This window comes from Mauremys reevesii, linkage group 5 (genome assembly GCF_016161935.1).
Source record: "Mauremys reevesii isolate NIE-2019 linkage group 5, ASM1616193v1, whole genome shotgun sequence".
NCBI classification, from domain to species: Eukaryota; Metazoa; Chordata; order Testudines; family Geoemydidae; genus Mauremys; species Mauremys reevesii.
This window is the reverse complement of record NC_052627.1, coordinates 8006954-8023752: the sequence shown is the minus strand read 5'-3', so window position 1 is coordinate 8023752 and position 16799 is coordinate 8006954. Positions and strand designations below refer to the sequence as shown.

Sequence of the window (16799 nt, the reverse complement as noted above, 5' to 3'; positions counted from 1 at the left end):
ATGGTTTCTTCTCTATGGGCTCTCTTGGTCAAGTCTTAGTTGGTCAAGTGTTATTTATGCCACAGTATTGTTAATCCTTTTAACATTCCAAGTAAAATGAAGGCTGTCAGTGAATCTCTATTATTCATGGGGATTAGACAGGAATCTATTTGATCACTGCTTTTAGTGATCTTCTTAACTAAAGGCAGTAGATTAGTTAATTTAGTAGTCTTAATATTCCCTTGTTAGGCTGTCACGGTGAGTTCATATGCTTAAGATTCGCTGATGCATCATGGAAAATCTTAAAATATTGTTAAGAGCAGATCTTGCAGTCCTGTGAAACCAAAACTCCCAGTGGGAGATTATCCTGTATCACCTGTGAGGGCAGCATTTTTGAGTCCCTTCTGGTTATGTCTCATGTATGTTCTCTGTATTACATCTAGGGATTATTGTGTGAAAACATGATCTTTAAGACAGATCTTCAGCTAGTGTAATTGACTGCAGTGGAGCTATGCTGAGCAACACCAGCATAGCATCCAGCCCATACTCCCAGCTCCAGCCATGGCCCAGGACCCAGTTTTGCGAGGTTCTGCACAAACACAGAACAAAAAGATAGTCCCTGCCCCCAGGAACATGTGGCTGATTAGCCAGTTCCTTAGCTAGTAATTCAGCAGTGTCCCACTTACACCTGTTTCCACCAGCTGAACATCTGGCCCTGGGTTTGAGATATAAACAAAGTTGTCTCCAAATAGATTCAGAATATTGATGAATGTTTACAGTGGGGAAGCAGCCTTTAAAGGGTCATGTCAAAGCTGGCAAACCTACGGTTTGGGTGGGGGGATCCCTCTGTCATGCACATCCCATTCCTCCATGCTGAGGACTGCACCTGTTTCCCTTCAGTGTAGGTAGGTGGGACAATACTGACACATGCCCACTTGAACACCTGTGATCGCACCTTGACCTCGTAGCCTGGATCTGTTGCTGTTTCCTAAAGGAGAAAGGGAGTAGCAGAGTATCTGGTATCTTCCTAATGCTGCAGCTCTCCTACTAGTGGATGGAGAGATCGGTCAGGATCAGAACTAAGTTTAAACAGGGTATTGGGCCAGATCCTCAGCTGTTGGAAATGGGTGAAACTCCATTAATTTAAATGGAGCTTTCCCAACCATCTTGGATGGTTTAGACACAACAAGCCCTGCACCTTGGCAAGGGGTTAGACTTGACTCTCACGGTCCCTTTTAACCTGTGATTCTATGATTTACACCAGCTGAGGTTCTGGCCTGTTAAGGGTAGCATAAATATTGAGTATGCCAATCTTAATAGCATCCTCTCACCCACGGGTGAGGTTTCTTCACCTTTGTGAAGATTTGATTTTGAAATGTGTCTTACCTGTAATGAGTTGGATTCTCAACTGGTCAAAAGGGCATGGTAATCAATAGGGCTACACTGGTTTCTACCAGCTGAGGATCGGTCCTGTTATATCTATTGGGAAGTGAAAGAAAAATTATAAACACAAATGGACAATAGTTTAATGAGTGGTTCTTTAAAACTTTTCCAGACAACTCCCAAACTATATCTCCATTTCCAAAAGAAAGTCAGGGGGAGATGCTGATTCTCACCATCTGAGAAAGTGGTACTGAGGAGGATATGGTCTCTATTGCCTATGGCAGGGGTTGGCAACCTTTCAGAAGTGGTGTGCCGAGTCTTCAATTATTCGCTCTAATTTAAGGTTTCACGTGCCAGTAATACATTTTAACGTTTTTAGACAGTCTCTTTCTATAAGTCTATAATATATAACTAAACTATTGTTGTATGTAAAGTAAATAAGGTTTTCAAAACATTTAAGAAGCTTCATTTAAAATTAAACTAAAACGCAGAGCCCTCCGGACTGGTGGCCAGAACCCAGGCGGTGTGAGTGCCACTGAAAATCAGCTTGTGTGCCATCTTTGGCACGTGTGTCATAGGTTGCCTACCTCTGGCCTATAGTGTCCATTGCGCATCTCAGTAACATCTGAGCAGTTTTTCCTCCCATCCATTCTTATCTGACAGTATGAAGGAAAGGGTGACCTACAAGATATAAAGTATCTTGCTTTTGAAGCACATGAAAGATCTGCTCTGCCTGCTAATTCTCCGGCCATTCTGAACCCAGCAATAAATAGAAAGGCCTCTGCTTCTTTAACTGAAATTATTTGCTGCTGGCAGTAAGGGCCACAATGATGCTCAGATTTTCAAGATGATCTTCCCAAATTTATACTTCTCCTGTAGGAATGAAAAGCCTTAAACTGTCATTGGACGTTTGCTGCAAAGTCCACGCAGCTCCTAAATGCCCATGTGCATCTGAGCACAATGTGTGTCCCTTTGTATAACTGTCAGTCTTGAGGGGTGTGTGTGTTTTCTCCATGCCTTTCTCTTCTATGATAACTTGTGCTCTGCTGTAATCTTGTTGCTAGCTTAGCACTGGGTTTCTCCTTAGATATAGTCCTTGTACCTCTCCTACAAAGATTCACACTTTCTTGACTTAAAAAAAAAAGTATTTCAACCACTTTGCTTTGTTATGGAAATACTATTTACCTGGCATTTTCTCTGTTAAAAGTAATACACCTCTCTCTCCTTCTTTCAAATTGCAGCTCTCTTCAACTCTCTCTCTGCCTCCAGGGAGCTCTTCTCTATATTCAAGTGATGCGCCCTCTGAGGCGAGCATAAGAGTGTGTTTTCACTCTTCAAAAGTAAGTCTATTTGGTTTGTCCCTTGTCTCTATTCTGCCAGTTTTTCTGCTCAGGAAATCCCATGATTAACAAAAATGCACATTTAGAGCAAGATCCTATTGTCCTTATGCTGAGTAATTCCAGACTCTACAGGTGGGCTCATAGGAACGGCTCCTCAACTCTTGTAAACGCAATGACTCTGGGGAATCCGTTCTGTTCCATTGAAATCAATGGGGCTATAAAGAAAGAAACTACAGTGTGGGTGGCAGAATATGGCCACAGTAGCTGTAAATGGGAAAGAATTTTTTCCCCCTTGGCAATATTGTGGAGTCATAAGCAAAGACTGACAGTGTCCTAATTTGGAATCCAAAACTTTTCCTCCTTTTTTGGATTTTGTTTTTGACTTCACCTTCTAGCCCAGGGCACATGAGCTGATTTTCAGTGGCACTCACACTGCGGGTCCTGGCCACCAGTCCCGGGGGGCTCTGCATTTTAAATTTAAATGAAGCTTCTTAAACATTTTTAAAAATGTTATTTATTTTACGTACAATAGTTTAGTTATATATTATAGACTTATAGAAAGAGACCTTCTAAAAACATTAAAATGTATGACTGGCACACAAAACCTTAAATTAGAGTGAATGAATGAAGACTCGGCACAGCACTTCTGAAAGGTTGCTGACCCCTGTTCTAGCCCAAATGTAGATGTCCTCACTAGACTAGATGCCAGTAGTAGGCCTTTAAAGGGATGGCTTTAGCTAGCTTGCTGCATTCTACATGGATAAAAGCCACTCCAGGACTGTCTTGGGCTTTTTGAGTGCAGAGGAGTTGAGTTAAATTAAACTTAGTTTTGGATGAGGATTTCCATGGTCTTCTGGATTCCATGAGAACCATCACCTAAGGTTCTGACCTTTGCCCTCTTTTTTGTGGTCAACTCAGGCCACAATTAGCCAAAGTCTTGCATTAGAGGAGATCTTGGATGCCCGTATGACATGCCCCAGAAAATGTATGAGTGCTTGGTCACCAAACACAACTTAGTGCCTAGCATAACATGCCCTTAAAATGTTTCCAGATAATGAGAGCAAGAATGGAGGTGGCCAATCAGTAAGCGTGATATAATTGATATCCTGGTGTCAAATGAAAGATGTCTGATGTCACTTATTGCCTGGCTTTCCCAATCCTTGAAGGGGGAGAGAATTAACTAACACAATGAAGAAAAAAGGTAAGATTAATTCTCCATGGCTCATTTGAAATGAAGACCCAAGATTTAGTCTCTTAATGATATTCTACCTTGAGCTCAACAAGTATGACTTCTTTGAAGGATCCACTTACAGCATCATTAATTACAGAAAAGTTCAACAAGCTGTATTTCAGTGATATTTTCTCAGCTTGTCAGAAATATGTGAGGTGTGTGTGTGTGCAAACATCAGACTTCTAAAGCTCTGTAAATAGCACAAAGGGAACATGAAACTGACTTAGCAGGGCACCCAGTGATTCCCCCTCTGCAAAGTGACTTTCCAGCTGGTAGAGATGCAGTGTAGGATTCTCACTTTCCTTGAGATCTAGCTGTATGCCGCAGTGGTCTGGGCCACGTACAGGGGCGAGGGTGTCTGGTAAACTGTCTCACTGCCATCTGTGGTTGTATACAGCCCTTAGGGGAATGTTCAAAGTTCAGTGCCTAACGTTAGGCACTGAAATCAAGTGCCTGATTCTCAGAGCACCCTGAACTCCCACTAAAGTCAACAGGCCATATGGGCACTCAGAACCTCTGAATATTCGTGTATCTGACTTTAGGCACCTGTGTTTGAGGATGTTGGCCACTAACTTTGACTGAGGACCGGTTCCAAAGCCCAATGGAAATCTTTCTGTTGATTTTGATGGGCTTTAGCAAACTCCACGCAACTCTTAGAAAATGCAACTGTTAATTTCTGTGCAACCTTCTTGTTTGGGTAAACCAATATAATTTCCCTAGGCTCTTTAGGGATCAATCACATCTCCCACACCATGGTGCAGGTTAACAAGGCCAGCCACATTTAGCCCTCACTCAGGCAAGTAAACGTCACTTATCAAAGGTTAAGGTACATTTCCCAAGGCAGCTGATGACCCCATTCTAAACACTATTAATCCATTTTTCTTCTAAATTATAATGGCATTTTACAAACCTGTTTAAGGTGCACTCAGGAGCAGAGATTCTCTTACTGGTGATGACCATCCTGCACTCCATCACTAACCGGTCAGCTCATCTACCTTAATTTTTGTGCAACTGATCGACTGATGCTGGCATATATCATAAGGCATTGCAAATGCACCCCCAACACACATACACACACCCCTCCTCCAGACTGAAATGGAAAGGGGGATGGGAGGGAGGCAGGCAGGAGCATAACCAGAGCCTCATTGCGATCTGCCAATTGCCAGCTGACGGATGGCATCTGGGGATCATTACCAGATGGTGTAAGTTAAAGTAGCCTCTAGGCTGCTGTACCCTATGCTGGGACTGCAGCTGTTTAGGACAAGAAGCTGGGAGTTGCAGCAGGTTCCCTGATGGCCTGCCCAGTCCAGCCCTGCAGGGAGCAGATCTTTACACAGAACCAGATTAGAGGCTAGATTCCCTTAGGTGCTATATTAAGAACTGGACACTTCCCTTTGTCAGCTGCATTTCACCCTTTTTAAAGAGGGGGAATTCTGCAGGTGCTGCATAAAGGCAAGTCATGCACACAGCAGTACCAATCATCTGTGCATCTCAAAGGCCTTTGCCAATTTCTTCACCTGCATGAGAATGGCTAGTGTGGCCTTGTAACAGGTGGGTCCGGGGCTCAACACTCTGAGGGGAGGAGGGGAGCCACACCGGCCCGCTGGTCTCACGGGGGGGCTCTGTCCTGTCCCTTTAAGGCTAGGCGACAGAGTCAGAGTCTCCGGGGCTCGAGCCCTCTTGCGGCAGGGCTGAGCAACCACCAGTACAGGGGGAGGCTCGAGCCCTCTTGCGGCAGGGCTGAGCAACCACCAGTACAGGGGGAGGCTCGAGCCCTCTTGCGGCAGGGCTGAGCAGTAAACAGTACAGGGGGATAACTGCCACCCGTGAGTGGGGTGGCAGGGGGGACACAGACCCACCCACTCCACTGTGTCCCAGCCCGGGGCCCTAGGCAATGGTCGTTGCCGCTGACGGTCAGTGGGGATCCTGACCGCAACACACTGACATGGGCACTGTCTGGTCAGCAACCTGACTGAGGTCGGCTGCCCCTGGGCCACTTCCAATATCCCCCTCTGGTCCTACCTGGTCCACGGCATCCAGTCCCGGGAAGTCCCACTGCATGGGTTCCTCACCCCCCGGGCTGGGGGGTAGATCTGGTAGGTCCTCGGGGAAGTCCGGCCAACTCTGCTCCGGGGGTTCCTCAGGGTAGCAGCACGGTGGTGGGGAGGTTCCTAGCGGCTCCTCGTCGTAGGTGGCGCGGGGAAGCTCCGGCAGGTCTTCCCAGTAGCGGGTCAGGGGTATCTCCGGCCAGTCCGGGCAAGGGCTCTGGGCTCCAGCGGCTTCCCCATCAGGAGCTCCCTCAGGCAGGTCTGTTCCCCGTGGCGGCTGGGGCCTGACTGAGCTGGATGGGCTGGCTTTTATCCTTCCGGGTCGCCGCCTGACCCTTTGAGGGGCGGGCTCACCACTCTGTAACCCCGCCTCTTCCTGTGTCCGGGGCTCAACCCTCCCTGGGGAGGAGGGGAGCCACACCGGCCCGCTACAGGCCATGACAGTCAGAATCACTTGGGGGAGGGTTTTCTTAGTGGCTCCTAACTTATCTGTGACACAGAGCATACTGTGCATGTGAAGGCATTCAGGTCCCTTATCACGACAGAGGGCTGGCTCTTCAGCTGCTGTCAATTGGCATTGAAGTCAACAGGGGTATAGTTTGCTTCCTGTTTCTCTCTCTTATGAGGGGAGGGATAACTCAGTGGTTTGAGCATTGGCGTGCTAAACCCAGGGTTGTGAGTTCAATCCTTGAGGAGGCTATTTAGGGATCTGGAGCAAAAATTGGTCCTGCTAGTGAAGGCAGGGGGCTGGACTCAATGACCTTTCAAGGTCCCTTCCAGTTCTAGGAGATTGGTATATCTCCAATTATTACCTTGTTCTGGGGAAGGAGTTGGCCACTGGCCTATAGCAGAAGTGAATTATTATACAATCCATGCTGACTCACCTGTACTCACTGGTGCATACACTTCCTACCCTTTGCACCTAGATCCAAGCTTGATCAGTCTGTGCTAGGATAGGAGGGGTTTCTTCTTTTTCCTTTACACAACTGCATGGGTATGTCGTCTGATGCACAGTCCAGCCCTTAGATCATGAGCTCATTCAGGTAGAGACTTTGGCCCTGGATAAACAAAAGATGACATGATTCTGACTGGGGCCTCTGGATGCTATTTCATTATTCAAAAGAATTCATTATTTTGCCTTGGGTAAATCACTTTCCCTCTCTGTGCTTCTGTTTCCCCTCCTCCGCTTTGTCTTGTCTAGTTGGATTATAAGGTTTTCTGACAGAAATTGGCTCTTGCTACCTGTGCATACAACACCTAGCACAATGGGGCACCAATCTCTGTTGAGACTTCTACAAATTCACCCACGAAAGCTCATGTTCCAATACGTCTGTTAGTCTATAAGGTGCCACAGGACTCTTTGCTGCTTTTACAGATCCAGACTAACACGGCTACCCCTCTGATACAAATAATAGATCATCGTTTACAAAGATGCATGCAGTTTGTGGAACTGATTAATTTCTAAACAATTAATGTTTCCACAGACTATCCCGGTTCTCTTAGTGGGTATCCATTGATTAATATGCAACGTTAAATTATATCATCTCTTCATTCACCCTCTCCCCAGCAGTCACCCCTGATGCAGCCTGAACATAACTCGCGCTGTCCTTTGTTTCATCATTTCCCTATTAACATCTGTCTTATGGCAGCCAGCCTCGGGCTAGAACCAAACGCTCTTCATCCTTTTCTTTGTACTGCTCTTCTGTGATGGGCGGCCTTGAGCCCATGCTTTCTAGGACCCCAAGACCTGGGTCACCTTCAAATACTAACAGACCAGAAACAATTTCACGTCACATCTGCCCCATTAAGATACGTTTGTAGCTCTAAGTCTAGCCCTTCCAGTTGTTTGCAGGAAATGCACCCTGGAGCTGTGGCTCTAGCAGCAGGTGCCTCTACTGCTGGAGCTAAAAGACCATCTCCATCAGCAAGAAGAGTCATAAAACTCCATACATGGTCTAGCCACCAGACAGAGCCAGAGCCACACTGTGCTAGCATAGGCCCTTGTTGGACCACTTAATTCATAAATGATGAAGTTCTCCTATTTCCCTCTACCTTTCAGCAGAGGTTGGGGTGAGAGAGAGGGGTGTATCCTGGGAGACCTACAGCTTTAGGGCTATTCACTATTAAGGACCAGATCCTGATCCCCCTTACTCATGAAGCACTTTGCCGCACAGGTAAGCCTATTGAAGTCAATGGGACCAGTCATGGAGAGAAGTGATACCAAACGTAAGTAAGGGTAGGAAGATCTGGCCCTAAATTATTTTTGTGTCCAGTGCCCAGGTGAGCTAGACTATGGGTGCCTGCTGTGCAGGTGTGGAAGAGGGACCTGCCCAGGGACTAACTAGGAGCTGGTCACAACAGTGCTTGTGCTCACCTGGGCACAGACACTTTACACGATGAATGCCTGATTGCTACTCCAAAGGGAACAGGGTGGAATGGATGGAGGGAGCTGCCCTCACAAGCCTGCACCACTCACTGGAGGGGGTTAGCCAGGTTGCATGACCTTTAAGGCGTATAGCAGCAGCATTGCTCTCTGGGTGCCAGGTTGCTCCAGAGGTGCAGAATTCCTCCTCCTGGAGCAGAGCAGTTATATATCGGTCCCAGCATGGGCCAGTAACAGCCATGATTATTAGCCCTCTAGAGGCAGTAGCCAAGATTCAGGGCCCTACTGCTCGATGCTGTACAAAAGATATGAAACTCTTCCTGCCCCAATGACTTGCAGACAAAACAAAGGACAGGAGGGGAAACTGAGACACAGAAAAGTGAAATGACTTGCCAGGGTCAAACAGCAAGTCAGACCTGGGAGTAGAACAATGTGAGAACATCCATACTAGGTCCAATGGTCCATCTAGCCCAGTATCCTGTCTTCCAACAGAGGTCAGTGCCAGATTCTTCAGAGGGAATGAACAGAACAAGGCAATCATTGTGTGATCCATCCCCTTGTCCACTCCCTGCTTCTGGCAGTCAGAGACCGAGGAACACCCAGAGCATGGGGTTGTGTCCCTGACCATCTTGGCTAATAGCCATTGATGGAGCTATCTGCCATGAACTTACCTAGTTCTTTTTTGAACCCACTTATACTTACGGCCTTCACAATATCCCTTGGCAACGAGTTCCAAAGCTTGACTGTGCGTTGTGTGGAGAACAGGGCTGGCTCCAGGCACCAGCTTATCAAGCAGGTGCTTGGGGCGGCAACTCCGGAGCGGGTGGCACTTTCAGGTATTCAGCGGCAATTCGGCGGAGGGTCCCTCACTCCCGCTCAGAGCGAAGGACCTCCCGTTGAATTGACGGAGATCGCAATTACCGCTTTTTTTTTTTTTTTTTTTCTGCTTGGGGCAGCAAAACCCCTGGAGCCGGCGCTGGTGGAGAAGTACTTTCTTCGGTTTGTTTTAAACCTGCTGACTATTAGTTTCATCGGCTGACCCCTGGTTCTTGTGTTTTGTGAAGTGGTAATAACACTTCTTAATTCACTTTCCTCACACCATGATTTTACAGAGCTCCATCATATTCTCCCCTACTTAATTGTCTCTTTGCTAAGCTGAACACTCAGTCCTTTTAACCTCTCTTATGAAAACTATTCCATATTCCTAATTATTTTTGTTGCCCTTCTCTGTATTTTTTCCAATTGTACTTTCTCTTTTGAGATGAGGTGACCAGGATTGTATGCATTATTCAAGATGTGGCTGCACCATGGGTTTACATTATGACATTTTCTGACTTATCTATCTGTTTGCCAATGGTTCCTAACATTCTGTTAGCTTTTTTGACTGCTGCTGCATGTTAAGGAAATATTTTCAGAGAACTATCCAAGATGATGCTAATATCTTTCCTGAGTGGTAACAGCTAATTTAAACCCCATCATTTTCTATGTATAGGTGGGATTATGTTTTTCAATGTGCATTACTTTGCATTTGTCAACATTGAATTTCTTCTGCCGTTTTATTGCCCAGTCACCCAGTTTTGTGAGATCCCCGTCACAGTCAGCTTTGAACTTAACTATCTTGAGTAATGTAGTATCATCTACTAACTTTGCTACCTCACTCTTTACCCCTTATTCCGGATAATTTATAAATGTGTTGAATTACCTCTCTCCAGTGTGAAAACTGACCATTTATTCCTACCGTTTGTTTCCTGTCCTATAACCAGTTACTGATCTGCGAGAGGAGCTCTCCTCTTATCCCATGACAGCTTACGTTGCTTCAGAGCCTTTGGTGAGGGACCTTTCTGAAAGTCCAAGAACACTATATCCACTGGATCCCCTTCGTCAGTGTTTGTTGCCCCCCTCAAAGAATTTGAATAGATGGGTGAGGTATGATTGCCCTGTGCAAAAGCTGTTGACTGTTCTCTAACATACTGTGTTAATCTGTGTTTGAAAATTCTGTTATTTTACTATAAATTTCAACCTATTTGCCTGGTACTGAAGTTAGGTTTACGGGCTTGTAATTGCCAGGTTCACCTCCAGGCCCTTTAAAAAAAAAAAAAAAGAGAGAGACATTACATTATCTATCCGCTACTCATCTGGTAGAGAAGCTGATGTAAGTGATAGGTTACATTCCATAGTTCGTGCTGCAATTTCATATCTGAGTTCGTTCAGAACTCTAGGGTGAATACCCTTTGTCCTGGTGACCTGTTTAGTTTATCAATTTGTTTCAAAACCACCTCTACTGACACCTCAAGCTGTGACAGTTCCTCAGATTTGTCACCTAAAATGAATTGCTCAGGTGTGGGGATCTCGCTGACTTCCTCTGCAGTGAAAACCAATGCAAAAAATTAATTTAGCTTCTCTGCAACAGACTTGTCTTCCCTGAGTGCTCCTATGGCACCTTGATCATCCACGTCCCCCACTGATTGTTTAGCAGCCTTCCTGCTTCTGATGTACTTAAAATAATTAACATTTTTTTTTGTCTTTTGCTAGTTGCTCTTCAAAATTTTTCCTTGACCTGCAAAATTATACTTTTACACTTGAACCTCGGGCTCCTAGATCTCATTTCAATGTCTCAAAGACATGCTGAAGCTCTTTATGTTGTATTTATTTATAATTTGCATGTATGGCTTAGGTTTAGATGAGACTGGTTCTCCTCCTGTCTGGGAAACTAGTGCATCAATGGGATCAGTGAATTTGTTCAAGGAAGCTTAAATCAATTCAATTCCCTTGGGTTTAATAATATTAATAATAATAATAATAATAATAAGTACATAACATTTCTCCCATGGTTACTTTGATATATGCATTTACAAAACCACAGACAAAGAGGAAAATAACCCAAATTGCAGGTATCATGCTTTGAAATCATCTTCCCACAGCAAGAAGTTCATTAACCCCCTGATCTAGCTGCCTCGTTGAATCACAGATCTATAAAGGAGCACTTTGTATGTAGCACTGTTCAAAGGCAGTGAGGGGCATCCATCACTCAGTGTAATAAGCTATGGATGGTGTTTAGTGCCTTGTAATCTTCTTTAGTATCTGGTAATTATGTGCTTCTATCTAGAGTTGCATGCACAGCAGTCCTGGTGGAAGCTGGTTTGTACTTTTCAGCCCCATTGATTGTGTCTCATCTTGGCTTAGCAACAGGGGTGTTTGGATGCCATCTGATCCTAATTATTTTAGTTGACCCCAATGTCAACTTCAAAATTGGCAACAGAAGTCTTTAGAAAAACAGATCTGAAAGGAGATGGGGCAGGGGGAAAGTGAAAGCACTTCTTGGTTAACTCCAGTTGTTCAGCAAAAATTATATTCTTTCTGGCTGTCCTCTGTCCAAGAGACCAAGAAACTTTGCAAGGAAAAAGAGGAGTAGGAGTTTAAGACCAGAAACGACCACCAGATCATTTAGTCTGACTTTGGTATATTGTGGTAATGGTTGGGAGATAGGCAGCTGGGCCAGTATTGTCCCCTGGGCTGGGGTCAAAGGAAGGAGTAAAGTCTAGTTACCAAGCCAAGTCAGGAAATGGGTACCGAGGTAAAGCCAGGCCAGGGTTGGATCAGGAGCAAGACAGGGCAAAAGATGAGGTCTGAAACAGTAGCAAGCCAGAGTCTGCATTATTGCTTATAAGGCTCCTTGGGATAACTTTCTAGTTTATGTAGTTGGTGTGCTCCAATCAGGTTGCCACAGGGTTTGGTTGCTCTGGCCTCTAGGTAGTACTTCCCACAGTGCCTAACTCTCCAGTAATTGTTGGATGCTGCTCCACTTGGCTCCCCAGTGGGGAACATGAAGGTGTCTGTCTCCACAACCTCACAACTCCAGGTTCTAGACCCATGGATCTTGACCGTCACAAGCCACCACCACCACCAAGCAGGCACACACTAAACTCAACAATCAGCATGGCAGCTTATGAAGAAACAAAACCATGTTGGGACAGACTTTTTAAAAGGCTCCGCACTGGAGCTGGGGTGGTGGTGTCAGTTGGTGTGTGTGGGTGTTCTCTCCGTGTGCTGCCCCAGTTCTGAGCAGATAGCCGCCAGCCCAGCAGACCTCGATAGTACTATGCAGAAAGACTACAGATTTGGTTCAGTGGTGAAAGCACTTGGCCAGGTTTATTGCCAATGAAGCATGGTATTAGTGCCTGATCGACTCTACAGGAACAACAACACACGTATGCCCCTGAGAATGGACCCAGAGCCGTGAGCAGCAGGACTTTCTGCTGCCCCATAAGCTGGACAGAGGTGCCCCTCCTACAGTGGTGGAAGTAGGGCGGTCCGGTACGCCGTACCAGTGAGATATTTATAGCCGGTACGCCATACCAGAAAGACACAGGAGCAGCAGAATGTGGGGCTGCCGGACAGCCCCATGCTGGCAGCTCCTCTGCGCTGTACTGCCCCCAGCCCTTCCATGCAGCTGCGTCTAGCATCTCCTGTCCGGGGTCTGTAGGCAGCCCCACTGGAGGACGGGGCTGGGGGTGGTACCGGTACAGCCGTGCTGCAGGGACAGCCCCACATTCCGCTCCTTTCGCTGCTGTGGTTCCGGAGAGCCCTGCAGTTCAGTAGTCTCCGGCCCAGTGGGAGAAGGACAGAGCATCCCCCACAGGTAATGTGGGGTGTATCATGGGGAGGGGAGGGAGAGAGGACGGGGCCCTGGGTTGTGTCAGGGCAGGGTCAGGTGAGAAGTCACATGGGGAGTCCTTTGGGAAGGTCAAGTGCCCCCCACCCTTTAGCTGGTGCAGTGTAGAAATGAATTCTACTTGCAGCACTGCCCTCCTCTGACTTCTCTTTTATACATTGATACAAACAAGTTACATATTACTCTCCTGACATAGTTACTGACCCCACACCTGGTTCGAACAAAACATCTTCATCCATCACCCTGTGCTGTCCTCCTGTCCTTGTCGTACTCAGGGTCGGTGTGTTCCTGTACCATCTCCCAGGATTGTCTTTGTACCGTAACTCTGTGTTGGGGTGTACCCATGCTAGCCTTTTGGAATGTGTCTATATGAATATCCAGTGCCTAGTATTTCTTAGGAGTGCCTGTGTTTTAGCAACGCTCACCGTGCCTTTGCCAAGTCCATGTACCAAACTGTGAACTTGTAAGCAAGACTTTATGAGCAAAAGTCAGGCCCTGCCGTAAGCAGATTGGTGTTTGCTGACTTTGGTTCAGACCTCACGCCTTGCACCAGCCCATGGGCTCCAATCTCTCTATCTCTACCGCAGGTGGAGACAGGTAATTCCGACAGTTCTAGATTTGGTTTTGTTCCGATTGGGAAGGTAAATCAAAATGTTAACATTCTCCATGAAAGGGAATGGAGCCCTGGCTCTGGGGCAGTTCTGCTGGGCTTCCCTGGGCCACATGTGCTGGAATCCCCAGGTGCCAGGGAGCTGTGTGGGCTCCATTGGCTCGTCACTGATATCTAACAGTCTCAATTGGATGTTTGCCAATTCATCAACAACAAAAATTCTGACAGGAGGGAAATGTTAGAAAAGATTCCAGCTATCAGCTCTTCTCAGCACCCAGAACTAGGGCCAGATTTTCAACTCTGCTCCCGTTCAGGCATTTAAATGAGGTAGGCAGAGTTTTCCAAAGATCTCAGCACCAGTGTCTCCCATTGTTCTGCTACTGTTTATTCCCCACCTCAAGTTAAAATACTCAGACAGTAGAAATGGGGGAAGATCTTTTGCTGGTGCAAACTGTCATAGCTCCATACAGTCAATGGGCCAGATCTTCAGCTGCTGGAAATCAGCATAGTTCCAATGAAATAAGTGAAGCTATGCATCTGAGGATCTGTCCCATGATGGGCTCTTGTCTCTCAACACTTTGTTTTGCAGTGTTGCTTTTTACAACGTTGCCTCACAGAACGAGACCTAGTGCAAAGGAAGCACATTTTGTTGTAGTAGTGGCTACGTCTTTAAGGGCTGAGCTTCCCAGCCAGAGAGTCTGGGTGGGGCACTCTGATGCTGCTGGAACCAGACACGAATAAAGCAGAGCTCTTGCAAGCACCAGAAGCACTAAGTGGTCACTGAATATCACACATTTCTCCAGAACTGGATGATAAGTCTACCTGCACTTGATCGTATATAACACTAGTTGATGAAACACTCATGTGACAGCATGGACTAACTTGTAAATTCGTGTTTTGGTTTGGTTTAAAAAGCTGAAAATGGCTGAGAACTTAAAAATTGGGTGGTACAAGTCTTCCAGTCCCGGTGATGATTGAACCTGATGATCTTCTAAACAAAAAGAGCTCTAAACCATGCTTGTAGCTGTTTTCATTGCTTCGCATCGACACAACAGACGTTCTAGGCATCAGAGTGGCACACGCATTGACAATCCTGGAATTGTAGAGAGATAATCAGAGCCACCGAATGTACAGTACAAAGATAATAGAGTTTGCAGCAACCATACAGAACATAAACGGGCAAGGCATACAGGCATTAACAAGAATGATTGCAGCACTTCATGTACTTAAGACCTCTTAACACATATTGTGGGTTGGGGAAAAGTACATTTGTGCTTCATCCCCCCTGTTGATTTTTATTTTATTTTATTTTTTGCCCATGCCATGTTTCTGCTGTATTACAGGTTTAGCGTGGACTGCACATTTAACTAGATTATGCCCACCGCTGTCCAAATATTAATGAAATGACTCTACATGTATACATGAATTTAGTCAACAATAATATATCTGAAAAAGATACCTAGACATCCAGAAGCGTGACAGCAATGCTAAATACATCTGAGAGCCCCTGGAATTCATCTGAGAGCCCCTGGGAGCAGCACAGAGGGATATCGATAAAGATCTCGAAGATTGTCAAGGGGTTAACATTGACTCATTAACAATTTAATGAGAGTTCATTGGAATTGTCTTTTTGAGTCTCCTATCTTGCTTTCGAGTTAAAGGTCTCTTTGGGCTGAAGTAGTGCATTTAGCATTTGTCAGTAATGCAGCGAGTCCTTGTTCCCATTCTAAAGGCAAAACATCAATCAGGTGGAGAAAGATTCCGAATTCAGCTCCAACTTCCAATAAATGAGCCCGTCATTTCCCGTAAATCAGGGAGATGAAGTGGTAAGTGTTGGCAGCCTGATTCCTTTGATAGTTATTTTTTTCCTTTTGGCTTAACAAAACATCATTTCATTCTGTGAGTGTTTTGAAATATTTTTGTTGTGGCCAAACGTGACGTGTTTCAGGACTTGCTAAAAGGCTTTCTTTTTCAAACAGCCAGTGATAAACCATTTGCTAATGGTGTAAGTTAATTTTTCAGAGTGTAGCTGTTTTTAACACACAATCCTGAATGATAAATGGTATTGGTCAACTTCTTTCATTAAGATCAGCACTGATCCTTGCTGTGTGTTCTACATAGAAACAAAATAATTCAATAAAAACCCTGTTTTGCTTTCTGAGCTCTCCATTGTTGCTTAACCCCACCCTGGTTTTCATTTTTTAAATAAACGAGAACAAAAATCCACATTCTTCCAGGCTTACTCAGATTGAGTACTAGCTTACTTCACGAGAAGAAGCTCCATTATTTCACTGGGGCTCCACACAGAGTAACAGTTGCAGGATCAAGCCCAGACAGTTAAAATCATCTTTCTTGGTTGATTTTTAGGGCAGATTGTGAGATCCTTACCCTGAATAACACTTTACCCTCCCGACCTCAGTGGGACTATTTGCAGAGTAATGCGTGCATGAAGTTATTGGAATCTGGCTCTTAACAATCATGTCCCCTCTAAGCTGCTTCTCAGTAGCTCAGTTATGCCTTTCCTCTTCCCATCTCCAAGACATTTGGAGATATTCATGCTGTTTATAATTGATTGTGTGACAGAACGCACTGTTACAGAGACAAGGTGCGAGAGGTAATACCTTTTATTTGACCAACTTCTGTTGGTGAGAGAGAGAGAAGCTTCGGAACTTACACAGAGCTGAAGAAGTGCAATGCTACCATGGAGGTCCTGGACTTCAGTCTCTTAACTAGCAGCCTAAATCTGGCCTCCAGTAGCTCTCTCCTACCTTTTCCTATGCCATTGGTACCCACATGCACCACAACCAGCACTACACCTGGATTAAATTTTTAGCATAGAAGAACCACACTTTTTTTGATCATGGATGTTATGAGATCTGATGTACTAGCAACTGCAAAACTGAAAGCCAGGGTAGGTGGAATTCAGTAAAAACAAACAAACAAACACCCAGTGTTTAAAAAGTACATTTATTAGAGTGGAAAAAAATCCTGTCAATATTTTTTGGCAAAAAATGGGGGTTTCTTTGATAAAATGGAAACATGTGTGGAAAAGTTCTGATTTCGTTGAAAAGGTTTAGATTTTTGTTTGGAAAAAATGACCCCACTTCCCACCAAGGTTTTGGTCAAAATTTTTCACAGGGAAGAAACATAATT

General features: G+C 45.3%; 1 long non-coding RNA gene across 1 annotated transcript; it reads right to left on the bottom strand.

The window, feature by feature from the left end:
* Positions 1–700: 700 nt before the first annotated feature.
* LOC120405804 lies at positions 701–6156 on the bottom strand. The gene is made up of 3 exons (XR_005598895.1): positions 5956–6156; positions 1366–1458; positions 701–967 (listed from the first exon to the last, which is right to left on the bottom strand). It is a non-coding gene; the product is annotated as an uncharacterized LOC120405804 (long non-coding RNA).
* Between the last annotated feature and the right edge of the window lie 10643 nt (positions 6157–16799).